General features: G+C 44.3%; 1 protein-coding gene across 3 annotated transcripts in view; it reads left to right on the top strand.

Annotated features, from left to right (window-relative positions):
• Positions 1 to 1,844: 1,844 nt before the first annotated feature.
• The window catches only part of SGF29 (SAGA complex associated factor 29), a 31,176-nt gene continuing 17,604 nt past the window's right edge, over positions 1,845 to 15,416 (top strand). The window contains exons 1-2 of one of the 3 annotated variants that reach the window (XM_022588379.3): positions 1,854 to 2,339; positions 8,872 to 9,029. The gene's annotated coding sequence lies outside the window, so the exon portion shown is untranslated. Of the gene's footprint in view, positions 2,340 to 8,871; positions 9,030 to 15,416 lie in introns of all 3 variants that reach the window. The other 2 variants (XM_089895938.1, XM_022588378.3) reach the window with 2 other exon arrangements.

Genomic DNA, 15,416 nt, shown 5'->3' with positions numbered 1-15,416 from the left:
CGTTGGGTCTTTGTTGCTGCGCGCGGGCTTTCTCTAGTTGTGGTGAGTGGGGGCTCTTCTTCGTTGCGGTGCGCGGGCTTCTCATTGCGGTGGCTTCTCTTGTTGTGGAGCACGGGCTCTAGGTGCACGGGCTTCAGTAGTTGCAGCAGGTGGGCTCAGTAGTTGCAGTGCGTGGGCTCTAGGGTGCACACGCTCAGTAGTTGTGGTGCACGAGCTTCGTTGCTCCGCGGCATGTGGGATCTTCCCGGACCAGGGCTCAAACCCGTGTCCCCTGCATTGGCAGGCGGATTCTTAACCACTGCACCACGAGGGAATTCCGAAAGGAAATTTTTAAGTGTCAGTTTATTTCATCCCTTTCCTCCATTGGGTTCCATGCATACTATGCCACCTTCTGGTCATGATATGTTTTTTTTGTCTGTGTCAAGGAAAACCACCATTAAATGCGAGTACAGTAATTACAATATCTCCCACCTGCCTGCCACATGAGGTCAGGTTGAAGAGAGCTTTTTGTTTTGCTTAAGTGGGTGATGGGTGAGCATGAACAGGGACAATCTGAGAGATTGGAGGCTGGCTTTACATAGAAGGTGCCTGAAGCAACCATGTAAAAAGCCAATCCTGAAGGGGGAGAAACCAAAGAGCAGAGAAGGATGTGAGCATGGCCCTCAGCAGTGGAACTCTGCGTCAAGGGAGGAATTTGTAAAGGGATTGTTAGGAAAGTATGGTATGTAACTCTCTCCACATGCCCTTGAAGAGACCGTCAGTGAAGGTTGCTGTGACTTTTCAAGGCTCTTTGGAAAAGCATTTCAGGTGTGTTGCTCTGAAGTGATGAGACTTAACGGATAGATGAAGAAGGCCCAGATTTCTTTGCCATGCTGTAGCTTTCTCACAGGACGGAACTATGCTGCCCAGACAAAGGGAGTGTTCTGGTCAGTTCCACAGTTCTAACTTTCTCCTATATGACAGTACCTGATACATAGTAAGTGCCCAACAAATGTGAACTGCAGACACTTAGTGATGGACTGAATATGGGCTGGGAAGGAAAATGTGATATCAAGGGTAACTCCCAGCTGCCGGCTTGGGCCATTGCTGCCAAGTGGAAGGTAAGAAAATGAAAACTGAGGACAGATGATTCTTTTGAGAAATCTGGATGTGGAGGGGAGGACAGAGCTACCTCTTACAATATGGGCAACACTCTAAAACACTTTTAAAAATTAATCAGGTGATACATTTTAAGTGATACATGTTTATTGTAGGAAACATAAGAAATTAAAGTCAAACAAACAAAAAGTTGTGAGTGCCAAATCTCCCCTGAGGAGAATCTGAAGTTGGTATTTGACATTCAGGAGAAATAGCTTCTGAGACTCCTACAAACACAAAAATGTGAAATCCTTGCTAGCATAAGCCTCATAAAATGCAGGATATAAAGCTGAGACTGGGTAGATGGTCATGCCATTTATTGAGAGACCACAGAAAGAAAAGCAAGCTTGCAGGAAGAAAATGATGCATTAAGTTTTGGACTGAAACAGTTTGTGTTGATGTCTGAGATTCTTCTAATGAATAAAACAATATTGAAGGCCTATTATATACCAGGCACTATGCTAGGTAGCTGGAATACATAGGTGACTAAAACAGATGATCCTGACTTTATTGAGCTGGCAAGTGTATCAAATAATCGAAAAATATATATAATTATAAACTTTGGTAGGGGTTATGTAAGAAATTACAAGATGCTAGGATGTAGACCATTGTAGTTAAATACTTGCTCACCCAACTGTAGTACATTCCTGGGAAGATTCCCTAAAAGCATGATTTCTGGGTCTACAGATCTGCTTGTTTCTATTTGCTTTTAAAGAATTTAAAAATAAACTTTATTTTTTGGAGCAGTTTTAGGTTTCCAGCAAAATCGAGGCAGAAAGTACAGAGAATTCTCATATGCCCACTGCTCCCACTTCAATCAACAATCTGCTCGTTTAAAAAAAGTATTATTGTTTTATAGAGGCATTTATTGGGGAATGGGAGAGGATATTGAAATCACACAAGGACCCTGGTTTGGTAAAATAAGGTTCAGTTGAGTCGGGAACAGTGTGTAAACTGAAAACTACATTTCCCAAGGGGCAGCGCGGCATGTCACAGAGGAAGACAGCGCATGCGTAGAGAGGTCCTCCGCGCTGCGACCAAGCTCATAAAAGGCAAAAAAGCGTGTGTGATTTTCGCCCTGCCGCGAATCTTCGAACGCAAGCGCGTTGTTATCCGCAGACTTTGAAAAGCATTCGAGCGACCGCGCGCCTGCTCCCGCTGTCGCAGTTTCCAGCGCGACGTGCTTTTCCACCCGTGGCTCGGTAGGTGGCTATGGGTCGCGGTCTGGGACACCCCCCAGCCTTCGCCCACCCCGCCCGGAGAATGGCGGGAGCGGAGGGCTGAAGATCCCCATTCCCGGGCTTTGCTGAGGCGGCTCTTGAGGGGCGGTGCGCACGCGCCCTGGGCGGGGAGAGGCGGGGCGCGGGGAGGGAGGGAGGGCTGGCGCAGGCCTTCTGTAAGGCCTGCGCTTGCGCCGCCCGCCCTGCGGAGGTGGGAAGCAGCCCCACGTGGAGCTTGGCTTGGTGGCCGGGAGAGGTGGGGTACCCAGCCCAGGTGCGAGAAGACGAGGGCAGAGGATGGGCCCCGAACCTTGGCAGCTTCTGTTATTTGCTCAAGATGTGCTCATCTTAACCAAACAACCTCATTCTTCCTTCACATTCCTCCCGGTGGCTCATCTCTCTGCCCCTGTTTGCAGCCAAAATTTCAACCTGTATTCACCAGCACCTTTTCTCCTCCAAACCCACTCCATTCAGGCCTGGCCCCCACCCCTCCTCTGAAATAGAGCCTTGTCAAAGCCACCGATCATCTCTAGGTCGCCAAATTCAGTGTTAAGTTCTGAGACCCCTAGCAGTATTTGATGCAGTTAGTCACTGTCTTTAATGGAAACGCGTTTTTTGTTGGCCTTGTGGAACATTCTCGTCTTTAGCTTCAGCTCTCTCTGACTTTGCTGATTCTTGCTCTTCCTTACTTTTAATGGTTGTACTGCCCCAAAGCGTCATCCTAGATATCTGTTCAGTGTTCACTTCCTGGGCTTTAAATATAAATACCGCCTACTGTGCTTAACTCTCAAATTTCTGCCTTCAAGTCATTGCTCTTCCTGAAATTTTGAGTTTTACCTTTCGCCTTGCTCAGTTTTCTCTTTCTTCCAGTTGCTTAGGCCAAGGACCTTGAGTTATTGTAGGTGTCTTTTGCTTCCTCTCTCTCCTCCTCCATCAGTCAGCACATATTTATCCTTGAGGCTTTGAAGTTTCACTCCTGGGTGTCCAATTGTAGGTATGTTTGGTATTTGGTCAGTCCTTTCTGCCTGAGAATTTCTGTTTTCATTTTTGGCGTTCTCTGTCATTTATTCAGATTTAGCCATTTATGTATTCTGATCCATCCCTTTTAGAGTGTTTATTTCACCTACAATTAAGTATACCAAACTGTTTAATATCTGTGTTCCTTTCTGGACTGTAAGTTTCCTAAGATCAAGGCTGTTTGTCTCATTCACTGCTGTATACCCCTCATGCCTGGCACAGAGTAGGTGCTTGATAAATGTTAATGAATGAATGAATGAATGAATTTACAAAGGGAAAGTACCTTTTCTCCATAGGTGGTAAGTAGACAATCCCTCTTAAGAGGATATTGGTTACAACTAATTTGTTTTCTGCGGTCCGGGAGGAGAAGGTGTTGAACAGCCCAGGTTCAGAATTGTTGCAGTGTTTCTAAGAGGTTTCCAGGATTCAGTTCAGTTTTGCAGTCTATTTTGAGGACTTGGTAGGTGCCAGGCCCTGTGCTAGTTGCTGGGAATATAAAGATAAATAAAACTGCATCCCTCTCTTCTAAGAGGTGTGGCAGGAGAGACAAGTGAAACAATTAGTCGCCGGGTGTATGTGTGACAGGTGCCAGAACGGAAGTTGGTGTACCGTGTTTTGGAAGTTTCTGGAAGTTTTGGTTGCCCTTGGCATCAGGGCAGATGAGAGGGGCCTGGGACAGCCAGATCTCCCTGCCAGTTGTTTCTGGCTATAAGCAGCTTTGTCCTTCTATCCTAGTATGCCATACAAATACTGTGTTCTCTGAGTGCCATGGTGTGAAAAAGGTTGGCAAGTACTGCTGTAAAAGTGTTAATTTTGCTGCCATTTGATTTGGACCCTGAAAAACGAGTAAATTTGAGAGATCCAGAGGGGAAGAGGGGGAAGGATCAAAGGCATTTCAGGCAGGCATAACAGAAGCATAAAAGCCTGTGCTTGTTTGAGGCTGGGGCCCTGGGATTTTTCGGCGTGGATATTGTAGGTCAGTTGAGAGGTGCCCTCCAGGATCTGAAGCAGTGCCTTGGAAGTGTTTGGTAAACCAGAGTGTCCATTTTATAAACACCTGGCCCACCACGAGGCACCCTTTTCTCAGTGGGTAGGTCCAATTAGAGTCCATAGTTTTAGAGACCAATTTTCTGGAGCTAGAAGCAGGGATGTTAAGTCAAAGTCCTTTTTTTCTGATTTCTAAATTTATATACAAAGATTCTTACAAAGGTTTTAAAAATGAATCTCACTTGGAATTTTGATGAGTCATCTGCCTCAGAAAAAATACCCAATTTATGTCACTTCAGGATTTGTGGTCACTGTATCTGTGGAGAGGAAGGTAGAATGGTGAACACTGAACCAGTGGGAGTTGGATGTTGATACTAAGTTGTTTGAGCCCTTAAGGCTTAGGTTGCAGAGTCAGACAAACCTGAATTTGAATCCCACCTCTTCCACTTATTGTTTGTGTTTTCTTGGTAAAGTCATTTATTTCTCCAAGACTCAAGTTTCCTCAGTACTATGAACAGTACTTTGCAGGATTGTTAAAAAGGATAATCTACGCAAGAGTGCTTAGCACATGGTAGGTAATCAGGAATAGCTGTCATTGTTACCTTTATTTTCCTACCTCTTTTTTTTTCAGATGGCACAATGAATCACTGTCTTGCTGGTGATACTTTCAGTGTAATCGTAATAACCTAACAGTTGATTGGCAGTTTACAGTAGACAAATTGCTTCTACTTCCATGATCTCTTTTGCTATTGAATATGCTGAAGTTGTGACAAAACTTAGAATTGGGAGGAAGAGCATAGATTTTATAGTTTGCAGACTTGCAATCCCAGCTCAACTACCTGTATTTCCTGAGTTACCAGCATAACTTAACCTGTCTGAACTTCAGTTTCCCCAGCTGTAAAGAAGGTGGGCTTGTAGCATTGATGTAGGTTTAAAGGAGAATCACCTGTGTAAGCTTCGGTACAGAAGCATGGTAGGTACTGGGCGGGGGTGGGGGGGGGGTAAGTGGAAATCATCGTCTTAATTTTTTAAAAAAAACTAATTGATTAATGTAGCTTCTTACTGATGGTGGCTAAATTGAGGGTATGGGATCTGAGTGTAGAGTCTTAGATGCTTTGCTTCCCTTTGACTCATAACAAAGCTTTTATTGTCTTGAGTCCTGTGGGATTCTTTTTAGAGTGGTTTAAGTGTAGGATGTTTGCATTTGTTTGTATGAGGCCTTGGCTGCTAGTAGAGGGTCAGAGAACAGTTTTAAGCTGGGTGTTTAGCAGCTGGTATGTGCTTTCCACCTCAAGCCTTTGTCTCCAAGAATTACCTCTTTTTAGTCAAACTTCCCAGTTGCAGGTAACAAAAAGGTAACCCAAACTAGTCTAAGCAGAAAAGGAGTATCTGTTGACTGTATCTGGAGTCCTGGATGCATCAGCTTCAGGCATGGCTGTATCCAGAAGCCTAAACTATGTCACCAATATTTTCTGTGTCTTCTCAGCTCTGCTTTTGTCCATGTTGATTTCTCCCTCAGGCAGGTAAAAGCCTCCATCAGTTCCAGGCTTCCATGCTACTCTTTTTTAAAAACATCTTTATTGGAGTATAATTACTTTTTTTTTTTAAACATCTTTATTGGAGTATGATTGCTTTACAGTGGTGTGTTAGTTTCTGCTGTATAACAAAGTGAGTCAGCTATATGTGTACATATATCCCCATATCTCCTTCCTCTTGCGGCTCCCTCCCACCCTCCCTATCCCACCCCTCTAGGCGGTCACAAAGAACCAAGCTGATCTACCTGTGCTATGCGGCTGCTTCCCACTAGCTAGCTACCTGTTTTACATTTGATAGTGTATATATGTCCATGCCACTCTCTCACTTCGTCCCAGCTTCCCCTTCCCCCTCCCCACGTCCTCAAGTCCATTCTCTACGTCTGCGTCTTTATTCCTGTCCTGCCCCTATGTTCTTCAGAACCTTTTTTTTTTTTTAGATTCCATATATATGTATTAGCATACGGTGTTTGTTTTTCTCTTTCTGACTTCACTCTGTATGACAGGCTATAGGTCCATCCACCTCACTACAAATAACTCAATTTCGTTTCTTTTTGTGGCTGGGTAATAATATTCCATTGTATATATGTGCCACATCTTCTTTATTCATTCATCTGTCGATGGACACTTAGGTTGCTTCCATGTCCTGGCTATTGTAAATAGAGCTGCAATGAACATTGTGGTACATGACTCTTTTTGAATTATGGTTTTTCTCAGGGTATATGCCCATTAGTGGAATTGCTGGGTCATATTCCATGCTACTCTTTTTTTTTTTTCAGTACGTGGGCCTCTCACTGTTGTGGCCTCTCCTGTTGCGGAGCACAGGCTCTGGACGCGCAGGCTCAGCGGCCATGGCTCATGGGCCCAGCCGCTCCACGGCATGTGGGATCTTCCCAGACCGGGGCACGAACCCGTGTCCCCTGCATCGGCAGGCGGACTCTCAACCACTGCGCCACCAGCAAAGCCCTCCATGCTACTCTTAACCAACAGAAAGAGGTTATCTTTTTGCAGATAGCTCTAGCAAAAGATCTGAAATTGATTTTGTCCAGATTTGATTTGGGTCACATATCTCTTCCTGAACCAGTCATGGTGGTCAGGGAGAATATAATATTTTCATGGGCCCAGGTGGTATACACAGCCTTGGAGCCAAGGTGAGGGGTGGTTTCCCAAAGGGAAATTAAGAGTGCTATTTACCAGACCTAAATATTTACTTAAGAATAATGAATATGTGTGTTTAAAAAGAATCACATATGACTGCTCATAGCAGTTTTATTCATAATGACCAAAAGTGGAAATAGATGCTATTCAGAGAGAACAGGTTAAACAAACCAGTTTGTTCATACAATAGGTGCAACTCAGCAATAGAAAGAAGCAAACTCCTGATACACACAGCAACACAGATGAATCTCAAAACACATTAAGTGAAAGAATCCAGACACTAAAGAATATGGATGGCATGATTATGTTTCTGTGAAATTCTGGAATAGGCATAACTAGTCTGTAGTGGAAAATATCAGAACAGTGGTTCCCCTTGTGGGTAGAAATAGAAAGTGTGGCCATCTAAGTGGAAAAAAGAGGGTTCTAGGACCCAGAAGGTTTAGGGTACTGGGCCTTGCTTCAAAATTCATAAGAATTCTGAAACTTACAGGAATTACGTAACCTCTTCTTGGTTAGAGGCTAATGCTGAGATCAGCTGGGACCCTTGGACTCAGATAATGGGCAGCTTGGGCTGAACATTCAGTTTCCTCCCAGCTGGGAGCTGCCTGAACTTTCAGTTAGATGTGGTCCTGAGTCTGCATTCTGGCTTTGCACCACCAGGCTTAGTGTCCTCAGAGTGGAGAACCACAGAAGCCTTTGCCTCTACTGAGAATGTGTTTTCTGGGGAAATTCAAGTTCACAGCTGACTGGATCCAGAGATAGCAGTAATTTATTGGAAAATCATAAAATGAGTTGGTTTTCCCAGGCAGGGCGCACCCAGTAGGCAGAGCTTAAGCAGGAGGGGGCCCTTAAATGGCGGGGGCAGTGATTGCTTCCCCAGGCTTGGGATGCATCAGCGTTTTCTGTTCCTTGTGCCTTTGACTGCTTTGCTCAACTTAACACAGTCCCTGTCTTTTTTCCTGGCAGTCCCCTGACCCACATCTACAGGTAAGGAGGAGGCAGCTCGTGTCTGCTAAGTGCACGCTCTGTGCCAGGCACTGTCTATCACCTTACTTGTGTGGTTAGTCCTCAAGTGGGTGCTCTGGTTTTTATAGAGACTCAGAAAGGTTAGAGCACTTTCTCAGGGTGAGAACTCTATAGCTCTTCTGTCCCCATTCCTATCCTTGGAACACTCCTAAAATATGCCTGTCAGTTCATTACCCTGATGGCTGTATTGCAGGCAATCACGAGGGGAAACAGCCAACACACCTACAACCATTCTGTACCTAGGCAGCCATTCTGTTTTTCACTTTCAGTGCAGTATTCAATAAATTACACGAGGGGACTTCCCCGGCGGTCCAGTACTTAAGACTCCATGCTTCCAGTGCAGGGGATGTGGGTTCAATCCCTGGTTGGAGAACTAAGATCCCACATGCCGTGCAGTGTGGCAAAAAAAATTAATTAATTAATTAATTAAAATTTTTTTTTAAAATTTAAATAAATAAATTACATGAGATAGTCACTTTATTGTAAATAGACTTTGGGTTAGACGGTTTTGCCCAACTGTAGGCTAATACTGTAAGTGTTCTGAGCACGTCTAAGGTAGGCGAAGCTAAGCTATGACATTCAGTAGGTTAGGTGTATCAAGTGCATTCTCAACTTATGATATTTTCAACTTATAGTGGGTTGATCGGAACATAACTCCATGGTGAGTCAGGGATGATCTGTATATTATATATACAGAAGGTATCATACAAAATGAAAATCATTGTAGGTTGCTGGGATTTGCTTTAAGATATTCTTTGATGTTGTTGACTTTTCTTTTTTTTCATCTAAATTAGGAAAAAATGGAAATAGAGTTGCGACCAGAGTACTTTGGAGAGCCAGGGGAGTTTCTGACTGCCTCGCTGGTTAAGGAGTACCCCAGAGAAGAGAGGGCACTGGAGTAGGAAGAACTCGCTGCCTTTTGTCAGTCAAGTCCCAGGGGAGGGGCCTCAAGGTAGTGGAAACAGCTTGATGGTCCTTTCAGAGAGCTCAGTACCGACTGCTTCCAGAGAGAGCAGTAGTTCATTGTATGATAAAATCATAAACTGAGGTTCTCCTGGGCAGGGCACTACCCAGTGGGCAAAGTGAGCCTCCAGAATCCTGGCACTCATCTCATTACTTCAGAATTATTGGGTTGGCCACAAAGTTCGTTAGGGTTTTTCCATAAGATCTTTTTGGCCAACCCAGTACTTCACACGGAACAGAAATGAGGTGAGAAGAGAGCATTTTAAAAGTCACAAGTCAGTGTTTTTATGTGAAGGCATCCTGACAGGTCTCTTGTCAAAAACAGGGCCCTCCTTTCCCACCTCTGCCTTCTGATTGCAGGATTAGGCCCTGCCTGGCTTGGTATTTGACCTACTCCTTCCCCTCCAGACCAAGTAGGTCAACTTTTTCACTTTGGTTGGCTGAAAGTTTCAACGTCAATTTCATTGTCTGTCTCTGCATCTACTAATTGCAAAAGGTTTTATGAGATAACATACTTTTTCTTCTTGTATATACAACAGGGGTTGCCTCAAGGGGTGGGAGATTTCATTGTGTTTCTTTTAATCATTTGAATTTTTTTTACTGTGTGCACATATTATCTAGTAGTTAACGGTTTTCTTTTATTTTTTTTTCCCCTTAGGCGGAACAGACTTTGTGTGTAACCACAGTAAGGCAAAGAGACAGATGATATGGCAGTAATGTGATGAGAGCCTAAACTAAGGCAGTGACAGGTGTGATGGAAGAGAAGGGTCTGGATTTAAGAGAAATTTCTGAGGCAAAATCAATAGAATTTGAATGGGGATTGATCAAGGGCATGGGGTTTGGAGATGAGCAAGGAGAAGACCCCAGGATTTCCAGCTTGGGAAGCTGGCTGGACAGTGATGGGCACCACTCACCCACGTCTGGAAGGCAGAGCCGTGCAGGGCAGGGAGTGTAAGGTGTCTGAGGCGCATCATGGTTGGGACGTTCAGGCGGCAGCTGCAGGTCTGAGCTGGGAGCCTTGGAGAGAAGTCAGGGCTGATGATACTGATGTGGAAGTTTCAGAATATGGGTGCTTGAAGCTGGTGACAGTGCTCAGGGAGTGCTTAGAGAATGAGAAGAGGATCCAGGGTGACCGTCCACTGAGGTGGAGGAGGAGGGCAACAGAAAAATAGGGGAGACTGGAGGCCTGGAAACCCAGAGAACAGAGCTTTGAGGAGCAGTGTGTGGTCAGGTATTCAGTGCAGCAGAAAGTTCCAGGAGCTGGCAGGAGATCACAGGCACTGAGGGAGCGCCGGACTGCAATGGTTAAAGATTAAATGGGAGTAGAAGTGAGGATGGGGGGTACCGTGCCAGCCCTGCGCTAGGTACGGAGGATAAAGTGATCCCCGCTGTCAGAGACTGGACACGCTGGGGGAGGGGACAAATATACACACACACAGAATTGTAATACGATTTGATGGGCACAGTGGTGGAGAGGTGCACAGGGTATAATGGGGACACAGAGAAAGGTAACTTCACCCAGCTGAGGAGACTGGGGCTTTCTATGATTAGGGGAGGGGGTGACTTTGTAGTAATCCAGGTCTTAGAGAACAGTTAAATCAGGCAGAAGATTAGGGGTAATCTGCCTGCAGGAAGAACATCCCAGATAGAGGGAGCAGCACAAACATAAGTTACATGGCGCCCAGTCAACAGCGGAACAGTTCAGTGTTACTGGAATATAAAATGTGAGGCAGACAGGGCTGAGCGATGTTCGAGTGGGGGAGACATGAGGATGGAAACCTCTTTGTGGAGACCTTGTGTCTTGTATTAAGGGCTTGACTTCTCCTGGCGGGGGGACGTGGGAGGGGATTGAAAGTTTTTAGTAGGGAAATGACATGGCCACACTTGTCTTCTAGATGGACAGTCCTGGAGCTCTGCAGAGGGTGGGTTTGAGGGAGACGAGAAAGCAGGGAGGAAGCCCAGCTAGGAGGCTGCCGTATAAGTTACGGTGAGACGGACCTGATACAGCCTGAACCAACGAGTGAAGGACGAAAAAGGAGTGGATGGAGGCCTGAAATACTGGGGCAGTAAATCAGCCAGAGTGGCGATGGGTTGGACATGAGGATCGAGGGAGAAGGGGGAGTTGAAAATAACTCAGGTTCCAGCGTAGGCAGCTGAATGGGCTAGGAGGAGTGTGCTGCCACCTAGGGGTTTGGGGCTGGGGTGAGTAGGGAGGGGATGAGCTTGCTTTTGGACATACTGATTTTGTTTTTTGAACAGTTTTACTGAGATATAATTCACCTACCATACAACTCACCCATTTAAAATGTATAATTTATTGCGTCTTTTAAAGTATATTCAGAGTTGTGCAACCATTATCATCTAATTTTAGAATATTTTCTGGGTACATTGATTTAACAAAATTTCTTTTATTATGGAACATTTCTAACATACAGAAGTAGTATCACATAAGGAGTGTCTGTGCTGGGCAGAGTGATTTGGGGTCTCCTCTGGTGGAGATGTCCAGTCAACACGAATCGTTGTTACGGGAATTTCAAAATGGACCTAACTTCGGGGAGGGGTGTCAGGGCAGGAGAGAGGTGGTGTGTGAAGGAGTAAAAATATGAAGTTCCTGTCGATTTTCCAACACTACTTACCAGTGGGGTTATTGGTGAAAAGGGGTTGTTGATGACAGCAGAGATGACTGTTCTTGCCTGAGGAGCTTCCAGGCTGGTTGGGGAAGAAAAGATCTACCTACATCCACTGGCTGGAAAGCCAGTTTATAGGTCTAGGTAGGTTCCAGGAAAAGTCAAGAGAAAAGTTAGGCTTATTTAGGGATGGTCAGACAAGACCAGTTTTGATCTGGTTGTTGAAAAAAACGTAATGTTTGTTTCCTTGGCAGAGAGGGAGAGGGTATAGATGGCACACCCTTTCAGCCTCTTTGGAGGGTAGGGTGGAATGGGACAAGACATCTGCGTTTGAGTGTGTGTAGATAAGACAGACCAGAAGAAATGTCAGCAAATAATGACAGATGACACTGGATATGTCTCAGGGCTGGATCCCACCCCTCACCCTCCGGCCTCTTCAGATGCAGCCCCATTCTCTCGTCCTTGGACTTGTTCTCAGTGTGCTCCCGCCCCTCAGCCAACAGGCTCACTTTTCCTCCACCTGTAAATCCTCCTCCTTCTGCTTGGCCTCCCCTTCAAGGCTCCACCTCTGTCTCTGCGTCACAGCCCGGCTAGCAGGAAATTGTTATCTTTATTTGCTACCACACCCCTCCTGCATGGTGGTGGGTCTGAGGGCAGAAGCAAAGGTATTAGGAGGGAGAAGGCTTGAAGTGTCAGAATTCTCAGAAGGTAACTGATTTACCTGGCAGCAGAGTGGGAGTGCTTGCTATCAATGCTTGTATAAAGTAAAACCCACTGTCCGGCTGGGGGGGGGGCTTCCCCCAGTTCTATTTTTATTTTACTTTACTTTTATTTATTTTTGGCTGCATTGGGTCTTCGTTGATGCACGCGGGCTTTTCTCTAGTTGCAGCGAGTGGGGGCTACTCTTCATTGTGGTGCGCCGGCTTATTGCTGTGCCTTCTCTTGTTGTGGAGCACAGGCTCTAGGTGCATGGGCTTCAGTAGTTGCGGCACGCGGGCTCAGTAGTTGTGGCTCGCGGGCTCTAGAGCACGGGCTCCGTAGTTGTGGTGCACGGGCTTAGTTGCTCTGTGGCATGTGGGATCTTCCTGGACCAGGGCTCGAACCCGTGTCCCCTGCATTGGCAGGAGGATGCTTAGCCACTGCGACACCACGGAAGCCCCATTCCCCCAGTTTTAATATGCACAGTGTAGGCATGTAAAAGGCATGGTTCTGACCAGGATTCTGCTTTATGTGTCAGGAGAGAACAACCCTTTTCCGTGCTGATCCGTTCCTTCCAGGGATCTTCCCACTGGACTCTTCTTTGGTCCACACCTTCACCTTGGTTGTGGTTTAGTGGGGCTCTTTCCCCCTTCCTCTTTGCTCACTCAGCAGATCATCCCTAGCGTCATCAATTCCCAAGACTTTAGCAACGACCTCTATGCTGATCATTCTCAAATTTATCCACTTTGAATCTCTTAAACTCTAGATCCCTGATTTTGTGTGGTTCTAATTAATGCAGCCAGACTTTTTTTTTTAAGGGACATGTTCTTCTCTAGGTTAGAATGCATTATATAAAGCTTGTGGTGGTAAAAATAAATAGTGTTGCACGTGTGAGGAAAAAAAGATATGTCACAAGCAGTCAAATGAAAATAAGTTGGACTTCATAAAAATTAAAAACATGTGCTTCAAAGGACGCAATTCAGTAATCATTTTTAAAAAAACCAATTGAAAATGGCAAAGGGCAGTTCTCCAGAGAAGATACACAAAGGCCAGTAAACACATGAAGAGATGTTCAACATCATTAGCCATCAAGGAAATGCAAGTCAAAACCACTGGTTACCATTTCACACCCAGTAGGATGGCTATAATCAAAAAGACTGAGAATGTCACATGTTGGTGCACATGCAGAGATATCGGAACCCTCATACATTGCTGATGGGAATATAAAATGGTACACCCACTTTGGAAACAGTCTAGCTGTTCTCAAAAGGTTAAACATAGAGTTACCATATGATCCAACATTTGCACTCCTAGGTGTATACCCAGGAAATGAAAACATGTCCACAAGTGTTCATAGCAGCGATGTTCATAACAGCCAAAAAGTGAACACAACCCAAATGTCTATCAGTTGATGAATGGATATACAAAATGTGGTATTTGCAAACATGAAATGTTATTCAACAATAAAAAGAAATGAAGTGCAGAACAGGCAGATCTGTAGAGACAGAAAGTAGATTAGTGTTTGCCTGGGGCTGGAAGGGACGGAGACGTACATGTATTTAAAGCATACAATGCAGTGGTTTTTAGTATATTCAGGGTTACGCAGACATCACCACAGTCAATTTTAGAACATTTTCACTGCCTGGCCAAAAAGCCCGATTCTCATTAACAGTCACTCCCCTTCCTCCCTCAACCGCCCCCCCCCCCCAACAGCTTTCTATGGACTTGCCTATTCTGGATACTTCATATAAATGGAATCATACAATATGAGGTTTGTTTTTTCTGGCTTCTTTCACTTAGCATAATGTTTTCAAGGTTCATCCATGTGTAGCATGTGTCAGTACTTCATTCCTTTTTAGTGTAATAATATAGTCTATTGTATGGATAATACCACACTTTACCCATTCATATAGTTTCTCCACATCCTCACCAACACTTGTTATTATGTCTCATTCTCATTATAGCCATCCTAGTGAGTGTGAAATGGTATCTCCTGTGGTTTTGATTTGCATTTCCTTGATGGCTAATGATATCAAGCATCTTTTCATGTGCTTGTTGGCCATTTGTATATCTTCTTTGGAGAACTGTCTGTTCAGATCATTTTTATATATGGTCTGAGGTAGGGCCCCAAATTCACTCTTTTACATGTGGACATCCAGTTGTCCTTGCACCATTTATCAAAAAAGACTATTCTTTCCCCATTAAGTTGTCTTGGCAACCTTGTGGAAAATCAGTTGACCATGGATATAAGGGTTTATTTATGGTCTCTTGATTCTGTTCCATTCATCTTTATGTCTACCCTTATGCCAGTACCACACCATCTTGATTACTATAGCTTTATAGTACGTTTTGTAATTGGCAAAACTTTTTCTAGATTATTTTGGCTATTCTGGATCCCTTGAATTTTTATATTAATTTTAGGATGAGCTTGTTAATTTCTGCAAAGAAACCACCTGGGATTTTGATAGGGCTTTCGTTGAAACTGTAGATCGATTTGGGGAGTAGTGCTATTTTAACAATATTAAGTCTGCTGATCCATGAACATGGGATGTCTATTTATGTAGATCTTCTTAATTTTTTTAAACAATGTTTTGTAGTTTTCAGTATAAGAATTGTATACTTCTCTTATTAAACTTATTCCTAAGTATTTTATTCTTTTGGATGCTATTGTAAATTGAATTGTTTTCTTAGTTTCATTTTTGGGTTGTTCATTGCAACTGTATAGAAATGCAGTTGATTTTTGCCTGTTGATCTTCTGTCCCTTAACCTTCTCTTTTAGTTCTAAGAGTTGTTTAGTGGGTTTCTCAGGATTTTGTATATACAAGGTCATGTCATCTGCAGATGAAGAGAGTTTTACTTCTTTCTTTCCAATCTTGATTCTTTTATTTCATTTTATTGCCCTAGTTTGAACCTCTAGAGCAATGTTGACTTGTTGCTGATCTTAGGGAGGAAAGCTTTCAGTCTTTCACCAATAAGTATGATGTTATCTGTGGGTTTTCGTAGATGCCCTTGACCAGGTTGAGGAAACTCCCCTCTATTCCTGGTTTGTG

Source organism: Delphinapterus leucas, chromosome 15, assembly GCF_059928025.1.
Source record: "Delphinapterus leucas isolate spDelLeu-1000000601 "Yukka" chromosome 15, BTC_Dleu_Yukka2, whole genome shotgun sequence".
NCBI lineage: Eukaryota > Metazoa > Chordata > Mammalia > Artiodactyla > Monodontidae > Delphinapterus > Delphinapterus leucas.
The sequence above is the reverse complement of the archived record's forward strand: the minus strand, read 5'-3'. Positions and strand labels throughout refer to the sequence as shown.